The sequence below is a fragment of the Pinus tabuliformis genome, chromosome 8 (assembly GCF_031772625.1).
Source record: "Pinus tabuliformis cultivar Carrire ecotype Pingquan chromosome 8, CPIR1, whole genome shotgun sequence".
Classification (NCBI taxonomy): Eukaryota; Viridiplantae; Streptophyta; class Pinopsida; order Pinales; family Pinaceae; genus Pinus; species Pinus tabuliformis.
Window position 1 is genome coordinate 1675444030 of NC_142294.1, and position 13525 is coordinate 1675457554.

Consider the following 13525-nt stretch of genomic DNA (forward strand, 5'->3'; position numbering starts at 1 on the left):
TAGTAATTCTAGCACAGTTTACTATTTTTAGCAGTTTTTCAGGTCCTAAACTTCTGGAGCCGTTTTGAGGCCCTAAACGACGTTTTTTTGGGAAATCTACCGCTAGAGATTTTTTATTTAAATCGCCTTTTCCATCATAGTCCTCGAAGAGATATTTCCAACGGGTTATCATGTGCATCAAATGGATATAATATGATCAAATTTCAACCCCGAGAAGTTGGTTGTCCAACTCACCCCAACGGGGCCCATAAACTCTTGGTATTACATCTCCTCAGGTTAGGGTTTTGGTTGTTTAGGGTTTTCTCTTATTGTTCAATAATAAAAAAGGCCCTTGAGCTTCATTTTATAACAGTTCAGAGGCATGTAGCAACCACATCTCTTCTCAGAGATAAGCTACCATTGCCCTAGCTAGTTTATTTCCATTCATTTTTGTAAGCATATTTCAGTATTTTACATTAATGAAATGAAGTATAATTTTCCCTGAATCTTTGTGTTTATGATTATCTCTATAATTTGTTGTGTTCTTGTTTAAATCCGGATCAGTGGTATTAGAGTAGTCTGCTTTTCTTCTCTTTTTTTCTTGGCATGTCCCCTACGAGGTCGGGATATAAGGAGTTAGGGCTTGAACTGGTCGAACCTTTGCAAAAATAGCCTTGCAAATCATAACGGCCTCCTATGGTGGATGAAAATAAAGACGAGGGGGCAGGAGATCCTATCAAAATATTTCTCAAAGAAGCCCTCAAGCAAAAAAGGAATGTGATGATGGACAATTTTTCCTAGATCCTTCAGCGGCTACCTACGCACAACACATCGGCTTCCAACAACAACTCTGGAAACGCCACACCTTTTAAGGTACAAGTTAATTTTGAAATCCCCATATTCCAGGGTCAGATAGACATAGATTTCATTGATAAATGGTTAAATGTGCAGATTATTGATGTGGAGCCTAATGCCACCATTGCCACCATGAAGATCCTGAAGGAGGAACCTGAAGATCCAGAGGAGGAGGAGCATCTCTTCCACTCCCAGATGTGGGTAAAGGGCTCCCTGCTACAGTTCATTAGCGATAGTGAGAGCCAAAAGAACCTCATTTCAGTATAGGTTGTGAAGCGGCTAGGCTTACCAACCACAACACATCCACAATCGTACACCATCGAGTGGCTTCACCAAGGACGGGATCTTTGTGTGAGCCAACAATGTCCCCTTCCATACAACATCAAGCCCTTCACGGATGAGGTATTGTGTGACATTTCTCCCCTTGAATTTTGTGATGTATTATTAGGAAAACCATACTTTTGGAAGCAACATGTTGTGTATGAATCAAGGCCTCATGCTGTTATTGTTACTTTGGGAAATAAGTTGTACAGGATACGAAAGGTAGCACCGCCTACCGCCATCTCTTTGGTTACTGAAAAACAATGCAGTAAACTCATTTCCAAAACTGCGAAATTTGTTTTCCTGATGATATGCCCTCAAGGAAAGAAGAAGATTGTGGCCACGACCTCTATAGAGGGCCCCTTGGCACAACAACTAAAGATGGACAAGGTCGTGGAGGAGTACGAGGACATCTTCACCTCCCCCACAGGGGTTCCTCTGCACTGTCAGGTCAAGCACTCCATTGATCTAACCCCAGGCGTGCCACTTCCAAATGGACCAATCTATCGATGCTCCATTCTGGATAATGATGAAATCAAGAGGCATATTCAGGAGCTATTGCAAAAAGGTCACATCCGTCTGAATTCATTGCCCTATGGAAACTTGATCGTGTTGGTACAGAAAAAGGATGGGACTTGGAGACTTTGTATTGAATATTGTGCGCTAAACAAGATCACTCTTTGTAATAGGTACCCAATCCTATGGAACGATGACCTCCTGGACCAACTGAAGGGGGAAAAATATTTCATCAAGATAGATTTGAACTCAGGATATCACCAAGTACCAATCAAACCCTCCGATGTGTGGAAGACTGCCTTCAAAGCCAAGGAGGTCCTTTTCGAATGGTTGGTTATGCCTTTCTAATTGATGAATGCTCCTACAACCTTCATGAGGCTAATGGATAACATCTTGCAGTCATTCACCAACTCATTTGTAGTGCTATACTTGCATGACATCTCGATCTTCATCCATAACTGGGAAGAGCACCTCCACCACACCCGACAAGTTCTCCAAACACTGTGGAAGCACAAGTTATGTGAAAATTTGGAGAAATGCACTTTGGCATGACCCAGGTCTAGTCCCTAGGATACATTATTAATGAACAAGGGGTGCATGTGGATCTAGCCAAGATCCAAGTCTTTTGGGATTGGCTATCTCCAACCATTCTGACAGAGCTTTGCAGCTTTCTAGGCCTTGCCAACTTCTATCGTAGGTTCATGTTGGGATTTTTCATATCACTTGGCCCTTGAGTCAAGTCACCAATGGAGGAGCATGTTGAAAATTGGCAACAAGAAATTGCTAAAAATTGCACTACTAAAAATAGCAGTTTGGGCATTAGTGCTAGATTGGGCGATAGGGAATGAAAAATGGAAGTGCTAAAAATAGAAGCTGTATTTTTAGCAGTTCAGGATGCATTCCTATTTTTAGTTAGTCCTTGGACTAAATATAGGAAGTAAAAACAAGTTTCATATTAACAGTAGTTTTTAAATTAATTAATTAATTCAGTTTGAGTTAATTAGTTAAGGAATTATGAGCTTGAAGTCTATATGAGGACATGCAACAATTTCTCCTTTGATTGAGGGATTTAACCATCAGTTGAAGCATGAGGATGAGCTATAATTATGATTTGTAATTAGTTAACTCACTTAATTGAGTCAAGTCCAATTAGATTAATTTAGCAGGTTGTTAAATTAATGAGATTCAATTTGTTTATGCTTGCATGCATGTAACAGCTGGTATTTTCAGATAACTAAATATTATAGCTTAAATAACTCATGCATATCAGTTCAAGAGAGAGCCAGTTGAGATCAAAGAAGGGATAGTGTATTATTAGTTGGATGAATATTTTTCCTATAAAGGAAGCTCATCCATGATGAGGATCTATCTCCTTCAGGTTTCTACAGTTAGATCAGAGGTTAGTGAGTGTGTGAAGAGGCCAATTCACACAGGTGGCAGCACTGGAACACAAGAAAACTGCACAAGGAAAGAGGAGGCTTGGATGGCAGAGGAGAAGGTTTGTGAGAAGCCTTTGACTATCTATGAGTGGCGAAGGGATTATACTGAGAGATGGATAACTTCCAAGCTAAGGCTTTGTGCAATCTGTACTATATTTCCACTTATATGATAATACAGAGATGGGGTTTTAGGCAGGTGCTTTCCCGAGGTAAATTATTTTGTGTTATGTGTGATTGATTCCTTCTTATCAGTTATATGTGTTCTTATTGATGTTGCTCATGGTTGATTAAGTTTCTGCTAAATTGTTTGTAAAAGTAGATCAAGGTTTTGCTTTAGTACATTGCATTACCAGGTTGATCTATAGGTGGGAAATTTCTACATGGTATCAGAGCTAGTTGATTTGTGGAAAAAGTTATATGTGTTATCAAGGCTATACGATTTGTAGGAAAAATTCTACAAAATTATAGATGGTATCAGGGCACAGGTGATCAAGGAGAGAACAATATACTTAGAGGAAATTTCAACGTTTTTAGTTTTGGGCCGAGATTTTGCAGTGTAGATATGAAACTTTATGTAAAAAAATTTCATAAACAAACAGAAAATTTGATTCCCTAAGAAAGATGCCCAAATTCCAAAAAAAAATCGGCTGAATCGAAGTTCAAATGAGGGAGATATCGCTGATTTAAAATCAGCTCTTTTTTGTAGAAAATTTCATGACAACGGAAAAGTGGAAATAGATTGTTGTGCTAACCAAGAACCTTTATGCACTTGAGGTACAAGATGCATGCAAAACCTTCATGAGAAAGGCAAAGGTTAGATACTTGGTCATTGAGAGGGAGAGTAAAATACCTATCAACATGCAGAGCTAGAAGAAGTCTTAGATAATTGTGGAGGAGCCACAACTGGTGCAGCAACTTCAGGAGGTTATGGAGCAACCACAATAGGGGAAGTTGAGAGGAGATCAAGTAGAGACATCTACTCATGTAGAGACCTCCAGTAGGGGGAAACTTCGAGCTAGGTGGGCAAAGGGATCACATGCAGCCACACCTCTAGGTAGGAGGTGGGGCGATGTAGAGTGATTGTCCCAAGGAGGAGGGGCAAGGTCCTTGAGGTAACCAACCTCTTGGATGAGACCTTGCTATAGGAGCCCCAATGTGGAGTAGCAAGAACTGACTAATTGGGTAGAGACAGATGTGGATGGAGCAGCAAAGAGAGCCATAGTGTAGGGAATCCCAGGACAGTGTAGAGCATGAGGGCTGGAGTGATGCAAGAGGTACATGTGTGTTTCATAGTATAGGGTAGCACAAAGAACGATGTAATGGTGTGAGATGCATGGAGATGCAGTAGCACAGAGGTTAGAGAGGGAGCACTTGTCAGCAGAAGGTAGAGCTTCAGCCTCAGAGTATATTTCTAGCCCAATAGAGTGGTCAGGTGGGAGTCTTTTGTTCCAAGTGTTGCTAGAGCAACCGGAAATGGTAGATGTGTTGCATGCAGAACATTCAAGAGTTACAGGATCAGGTTCGACAGGAAGCCTTTCTTGTTGAAAGGGAGTGTTGAAAAGTGTGCAACAAGAATGCTAAATTTAGAAAGTTCTAAAAATAGAACTGCTAAAAATAGAACTTCTAAAAATAGCAGTTTGGCCAATGAGCATTTTGGCCACCTTGGGTGAGAGGTGAAACTACTAAAAACAACATCTTCTAAAAATAACATTTCTAGTCCCTTCATATTTATGGCAGTCCCTCGTCTATCTATAGGAAGTATATTCGAATTTGAACTTAATAGCTGTTTGAAAATAAATTAATTAATTATCCATGAGTTAATTAGTTGTGAAAAATCAAACATGAAGTCTATGTGAGGACATGCAACAGTTTATTTATTAATTGAGGAATTTATCCATTAGTTAAAGATATAAGGATGACTTCTAATTTGAGTAGTAATTAGTTGGCTCAGTTAACTGAGTCAAGTCTACTTATAATTGTTTTAAAAAATTTGTTTAAATTAAGTAAGTTCAATTAGTTAATGTTTGCATGCATGTAACTGTTGCACTTCAAATAACTGAATATTCTCTTATAAATAACTCATGCATGTCAGCTCAGAGAAAGACCCAATTGAGATCAGAGGAGGGACAATGTACTATCAATTCATCCACATTTTTCCTATAAAGGAAAATCATCCAAGCATAAGGATTAAGGTTCCTTGAGGATTGTGTAGTTTTACAGGGTGTATTTCCACCTTCATCTGTGAGGAGTGTACTGAGAGTTGGCTACCTGTGTGAGAGCTAAGGCTTTGTATAAATCCTATGTATGATAATACAGAGTTAGGATTTTAGGCTGAGGCTTTCCCCAGGTCATATCTTCTTTGTTATGTGTGATTGATTCCTTTTTATCAGTTATATGTGTTCTTATTGATGTTTCTCATGTTCAATTAAGCTTCCGCTAAAGAAGTTTGTAGAAGTATATCAAGTATTTTGCTTTAGTACATTGCATTACCATGTTGATATACAGGTGAGAAATTTATACATGGTATCAGAGCTAGCTTATTTGTAGAAAAATTCTACATGGTATCAGAGCTTACTGATTTGTAGAAAAATTCTACAAAATTCTACATGGTATCAGAGTAGATTGTTGTAGGGAAAAGTATCCGACTCGGATGACCCTATCCCACTCTAAGGGTGATAGTACCTCAGCAACAACTGTAAAGAAAACTACTTAAGGTTTACTTCTTTATGAAAGCAAAAGAGTGTAGATAAATGCACTAACCGTTGCCTTGCGCTTAATGTCGAATCCAAACTCTTCTCTATGGCTACTTGCTCCCAGCTCTTTGCTCTTTTGACGGCCCAGCTACAATGAGATCCTGCAAAATGACAAAGAAGGAGACTACAAGAGGCATGCAATCATAACTGATTCACGGATTAGCATAAACCAAATATACAATTATCACAAAACATCATTGGAACAAATGCATATAGAAGAACCTCAATAGCTTTTATTAATGAAGAAGTAAAGGTTCTGAGAGTGTTACAACCATTGAAGGTCCTAATCCAGCAACACCTCCCAGCAGAAAGAATTTCTCCTCTTCACCTCCCTCAAGCAATCACCCAATAGCTCTATAGTGAAACCAACAGCATAGCATTACTTTGCACAAAATTCCAGCCTCCTGAGCTCATAGGAGAGAGCTCAATATATAGATGAATTGAGAAAGGATGAGTCAGCTTGCAACTGATGTGTAGCTGCCTTGTGTCCTCTCTCTCTTCAGTTAATCTTTAGTTGATCTTCAGTTCTTGAGTCCACTTGGAGAACCTTGCTTCCACTTGGAGAAACAGAGCCTCTGACTCATCACAAGGCGAAATCCCTGATCCAAGTGTCATTTTTGGAGCAATGACTCAGTGTGCCACTTGTCCCATCTCGCTCAGCGCAGGTGGCCTTTGTTCCACTTGCTTTGCAACGCAGGTACACCATGGAGGATCTGAGTTTCAGCACAGAAGCCTAGTGGAGCACCTGCTTTGATTTCAGGATTGCTTGTTTTTGAGTGTTTTCAGGTGGAGAACTGATCTGAGAGCTGTTGGTTTGTTGACCTTGTTCCTCTAGGGGTAGGAACATCATGTTTAGGGAACTTTGGATCCCTTGGATTATTGACAATTCATGCCTATTGCTGTAAGGCACAAAATTGTCTATAACAGATGCCCCCTAAAGTATGAGGTCGTTTATCGGGTGAAATGCTTTATTGAGAGGATCCGAAGTTCATTCAATCTGCTGAGAAGTGTCCCGTAATAGATACAATACAATACATTATTTTTCATACATTTTCATGATCTAGCTGAGGCGGGCATTCCCATGCTCAGCTTTATAAATACATTTTCATACATAGAACAGACGATCGTCTGATTGTAGACCGATAATTCTCTGCTGAAATTATCATCCTTTGAGAAGGATGATCATCTGCTGTAATGATGTACATATCAAATGTCTTTATGTCCTGAATATATATCGCAGCCCGGATGGATGAAGCTAGATCCGGGGTCTTCAATCTCTTCCGATCTTCACTCGATGTACAAGTCGATCCATGTGAGAATTTCTTGAAGTCGAACATGGAAAGACATCGCTTGATTACCGGTCAATGATGTGAACCGTTAACAAGCGCGAGAGGAGTCACCGATAAGGATGATGACCCTCAAGGTACGGCAGTACAATTCACATGGTGGGAATAAAGGACTTGGCGTCGACCACCATGCAAAATCTTCTGGTCGAAGGTCATTGATGTATACCTGTAGCCGGAAGTGAGAAACTTGCCATTGAGGCATGCAAGCTTCAAAGTACTGAAGGGGTTGTTCCTAGATCAACTCCTTGGATAATGAGCTGATGTCGACAAGGAGTGATCCGTCAAAGGAGGGCCTTAATGAATCCCACATCAGTGACACGGAACGGAGCTAGTGATTGTGATTAGGTGAAAACAAACTGTGATGTATGATTCAGGGTGGCGGTCATGAAATGGATGAAGGACAATGTATGGCAGTGGATGGGACACGGTTGACTCTTTGCAGAACCACGTCTCTTGAACATATAACGACACTGATGTGATGGATTGGTAGCATTACCCCAATTGAGGATGGTGTGGCGAGGACCATGGTTATGAGACCGGTGAATGAAACAACCCCACCCGATGTGATACGGAGGACAAAGTGTCATGTTCAAGAGCGACTTGCTACCATTAATGCTGTGAGGTTCTCCCAATTTTTCCCCAGTCATTGCTGACCAGTACCTCTTTATTTTTGTCAAGCTTGAGGAGGATAACATATGCTTGTTTTATAACCTGCCCTTCGGGCAAGCCCATCGCTATGTTTTAACGAGCCTAGCGATAGGGAAACTCGTTCTCGTCTAAAGACAAGTTTGTCGCTATTTAATCGTTTTAACGAGTCTAACGACAAGGAAAACTCGGTCCTTTTCATTTTTAGAGAGTCTGAAAAGGTACAGAAAGTTAACTCCAAAATTCCTTTTTCGTTATCTAATGCCTTAAGTCCGAAAAAGTATAAAACAATACAAAAGGGATGAATTTTCGATTTCTTTAACGAGCCGAACAAAACAAGCGCTCGATCTTTTCGTGCAATAATCCCTCAGGTCCAAAAAGATTAAAATCTAGAGGAGGGATAACTCTTCCGGTCCTTTTAACGAGCTGGAAGGCCAAAACTCGGCAAACTTTTCATATTTTACGAGTCAGTGAAAAGAGCTCAAAGAAGACTCATCTTTTGAGGAACGAGTAATAAACAGGGATAGCAGCAGATTCCAGGTATAGGTTGGAATTTTCCAATCACGGCAGTGTCACAAGGATGGCTAAGTGAAATCACTCTTCGCAGCTGTTCCTCAAAATGGGTAAACAAACATATGGAGATGAACGATTGGCCAAATGAACGGATGGAGGTGATGGCATATAAACATGACCAAGGGCTTTTAACATGGCAGTCAAAGGTTACATTTCTCAAGGTTATTTACCGGTTCATTTTTTCTGGATGAGCTTGAACTGTAGGGAAAGATTGCTCACAATTTATGTTTATTTTTTAACGAGCATGAACTCTGTACAAAAACTGCTCGAATTCTTGCGTTTATTTTTTAACGAGCATGAACATTGCTAAAACTGCTCGATTTACCAGTCTTAATACAAGGAATGCCTTAGGTGAGGTAATCTTATTTAAGCAGCGATACCTCACTAATTACTCCAATTTGGCAGGTTTTAACTTTTGCCTTACATCCTTTCTTTATGCAAGCTGGAAACGGCTAATCCTACGAGTTTAACGGGTTAGACCTACAGGTTTAAAGGGAGGACCTAAAAATTTAAAAAATAAATAGTCGTCCCGTGCTTGCACTCCAAAAGGTTTGCATGCCCCCAGGTATAAAATATAATTTCAAGGCTGCCCCTCCCCTGTCCCACCTCTGCTTTTCTAATTGTCGTCTTGCTATATTTTTAACGATACTTGTCTTCTCGTTATTTTTCGGTGCCGACGGTACTTGTCTTCCCATCAGTTCACTTTTTGATTTTGCAAGATCGCAACAGATAAAACATTGGTGTTACGGAGGGAGGCCCTCTTACTTATTATCCGAAAAATGGTTTTGTTTGCTGCCGCAGACTAAACTCTCTTTTCGGCGGTGTCTATCATTAGGTTGCTAAGGATGGTGACTACTTATTTCAGCAATTTCATCTCTTTCTTTGGAGACTGCCCCTACTTATCCTTCAAAACATATTGTTTTAATGGGTGAGGCTTGACATTCAAAGATGGTGGCTACTTGCTGCCACAAATGGATCTCCTCCTTAGGAGAGCCTACTTTTTTAGACAAAGGGAGACGATCTTTTCGCTCACATAACTTTGACAAAAGAATTTTATCCCAGAACAACCCTCTCTTCCTTTTTCGGACGGGGTACGAACTAGTCCATTCTTCTGCGGAAATTAACTTTATACCCAAGGTTTTCTCTGCCCAAGGCAGGCCAGGGTGCATGCCCCCTGGGTCCCAGTTCTTTCTTTCCGAATTACTCGCATTCATCGGGAAGTAGAACCGGGGGTGGTGGCATTCCTTGAGTGAATAAACCGTTAAGGGATGGTATTTGACTATTTGCGATGCGTGATCCTGGAAATGAAAGTTGGTCTACGAGCTTGACCATTCTTCCTTCGTGCGGAAAACACATGACTCTAAAGAGCGAGGACACTATTGCCTCCATGCAATATATATAGTCTCGTCCAAGGAGTAAGTTATAAACCAAGGGTCCCTGGACGACCATGATGTTCATATGAACTATCTTCCCTTTCAATGTAACTGGAACATTGGGGAGAATCCCTAACGGGTGACTGGTTCCTTTATCAAAACCTGATAGATTTCTTATCTCAGGTAAAAGCGCCGGGCAACCCAGTGCTTTCCAAGCAATAGAGGAAAGGATACTCACATATGCCCCTTCATCAATGATAGTTCTAGCCATCACCATTCTGTAGATTTGGACTATGATTCTGAATGGGATACTGGCTGGTAACCGGGGTCTGCCTAGTTGATTCCAATCAAAGGATACAACTAGGTTGCTTGGTGGTGGGACCGAATACACGGTCGGATACGACCCTGATGATGTTCCTTCCTGCGATAAAGGAATGGGCGCATTGCCCTGATGCTCATCAGAGTCTGTGTTGATGAAAAGAATATGGACAGTGTCATCCTTATCCTCTTCAGTGAGGGTGTCATTTGAAGATGGGTCTTCAATGATGGAGTCATTTGAGGATGAAACCTCTGAAGGAAGAACCGGGTCAACTGTCGTTTCGACCTTTAGACTTTCGTCTGGTCTGGATTCAGCAGGTTCATTCTCAATGACCGACACTTCAGCTGACCACTTGAGCGGGCCAGCTGGATTTTCAACTATCGAGGGATTAGGCACGAGTTTTTGGTATCCAGGAGGAAGTCGTAATGGTGATACCGGACGATCTTCCAAAACACTCTTCGCCTCATCTAAGAATGGACATCGGTGGATGGCGTGATCGCCTTCACACAGCATACAGGGTGATCTTGGTTTCCCTCTTCGTCCTTCACTCTCGCTAGTTGACGGACTGCAATCAACATGACTACCAGAGGTTGATGCTACCGGATTGTGCAACCTTGGGGACCAATCCCTTAGTATCCGGGGAATACAAGGACAATCACGATGGAAGTGGGTCCCTTTGCAAATGACACATGGCGATTTAGGCCCGGTCGGTGCAGTGTGTGGATTTTTGTCAGATGTCTTTTGCTTGCCCCCAGTCGCCTTCGCCATAGGCCCCTTCTGCTTCTTTTCTCTCTTCTTCTTTTCTTTCTTCTCCATGGGAGGCTGACTTTTGCCGGCTGTACCTTACGAAGATGAAGGGTCAGAGGAAGTATTGTAAGAAGTGGAAGGCTGGTGGGTAGTTCTAGACTGGTCTGACTGTTGATTCGACTGCTCAGGATTAGTGGCGATCTGCACTACATTAGTTGAAAAGAGCCATACGGGTAGGCCAATTGTCAATCCTGGAAGTGACAATGTGGCCATATGAGGCGCACCAACATCTCCCCAAGAGGAGAAGGGATTGGGACTTCCGCCAAGGTTACTTCCTTGGTTGGTGGGCTCCATACTTTTCAACTGAAAGATCAACGTGGGAATAATAGGTGATTATGTTCCGATTTAAAATAAATTTTATTAACGACGCTTTAGACACAACTTTGCTTTTTCATGTTTTAAGAGTCGAGAAAAAGCTAAAGATGACTCTAGTCTCCTTCGATGTTTTAATGAGCCCGAAGTGACAAATGCTCGGATGGACTTTTTCAGTTATAGAGTTTGAAAAAGGCCAAAAGAAACTACTCTGGAGTTCTAGGCAGAGGGTGTGCCAAACTTTTCGCGAAACCACTGAATACGTTTTACGGTACGGGTGGTCGATCTTCGTGAATGCTGTGTTCACTGCATTGCGATCAGTAGGGCGGCCGACACGGCTTCCTATGGATAAAGGATAATTGCCTATAGGGGTATCCCAATATATACGTGACGGTACGTGGGAGCACAAGTCCGTATTAGTGCCACCGACTCTCAGGAGGAATCACCCACCTTCGTAGAGATCGACAGTCACTATGTTTAACGACGCTGGAACATGTCTCTACCTAGACCTCTATGTGTTTGCGTTATGTTTCAAAGCGTTGTTATGTAAATTGAATTTATTTTAATGTTGATCTTGCTTAGCAGTTTTCCTTTAAGGATCACCACGAGATGTATGTAACAAATTCCTGAATGCAGTCTAAGATGAGAAGCAAACTTTTCAATCTTTCAACTTTGAAAACCTTAACTACTGAGGGAAAAGAAAGGCAAATCTTTTCACACAGATCATAGAGCACACACTAAATGCAAATTTTTCCTAAATCGTCAAGCAAACAGTCAAATGCAAAATGCACAATGCATGTATTTTCTTTTCCCTTTCTTAATGTAGATTGGTTACAAAAAGAAAGTTGTTATATAACTTTGATTTCGATTTAAAGCGAAAACAAACAAGTTTGTCCAAAATCAAAAGACACCTTAAGATTTACTTGTTCAATCACTGGAAATGCATGAAATCAAACCATAATGACGAAAGTAAAATGACTAATCAGCTATGGACAGCGAACAAGCTAACTCTTTAGACCAGCAAAATGCCTAACACAGGTTCAGATCTAAGAGGCCAAAAGCAAGACTAGTTTACGCTTCGTTATGGGAAATTGTAAATGAGTAAGAAATACAAAGAACAAGTACAATTTCATTATATAACAGAGGCGGAATGATGGCAAGTAATGTTGGTTTCAGAACAGGTGCAAGACTGGTAACTGGCAGCCAAATCTATAGTGAAAACAGGCAAGAGAAAAGGAGGAAACCCCAACAGCACTAGGCAAAATTGGGCCAACGCAGGTGCTGCACAGCCAGTCTAGCTCTCAGCACAGGTAGCCCCTTCGGGACCTGCGTTGCAAAGCAGGTAGCCTGTGTACTACCTGCTTTGGAAAACGAAAGTTGCGTTTTCACAGTTTCCGGGTCACAATTTTCTCAAAAATGCACAGTTTTTGCTCAAATCAGAAGCAATCAGTCAAGCACACTCAAAGGGATGATTAGGAGGATGAAAAGCTATCACTAAGAGCTTACAAGGATCCTTGTAGATCAGCTCTTCAAATCATGAACATGCTCAGAAATGAGCTAGAGTAGCTGCCCTCTACTTCGCTTTTGATATAGTCAAAAGCTTTTCGATTTGGTACTCTTTTGTTCAGGAAATGAATAGCAAAATACTACAAACAATCAAACAGATACGATCCCCAGTGGAGTCGCCAGTTTGTTGTAGGGAAAAGTATCCGACTCGGATGACCCTATCCCACTCTAAGGGTGATAGTACCTCAGCAACAACTGTAAAGAAAACTACTTAAGGTTTACTTCTTTATGAAAGCAAAAGAGAGTAGATAAATGCACTAACCGTTGCCTTGCGCTTAATGTCGAATCCAAACTCTTCTCTATGGCCGCTTGCTCCCAGCTCTTTGCTCTTTTGCCGGTCCAGCTACAATGAGATCCTGCATAATGACAAAGAAGGAGACTACAAGAGGCATGCAATCATAACTGATTCACGGATTAGCATAAACCAAATATACAATTATCACAAAACATCATTGGAACAAATGCATATAGAAGAACCTCAATAGCTTTTATTAATGAAGAAGTAAAGGTTCTGAGAGTGTTACAACCATTAAAGGTCCTAATCCAGTAACACCTCCCAGCAGAAAGAACTTCTCCTCTTCACCTCCCTCAAGCAATCACCCAATAGCTCTATAGTGAAACCAACAGCATAGCATTACTTTGCACAAAATTCCAGCCTCCTGAGCTCATAGTAGAGAGCTCAATATATAGATGAATTGAGAAAGGATGAGTCAGCTTGCAA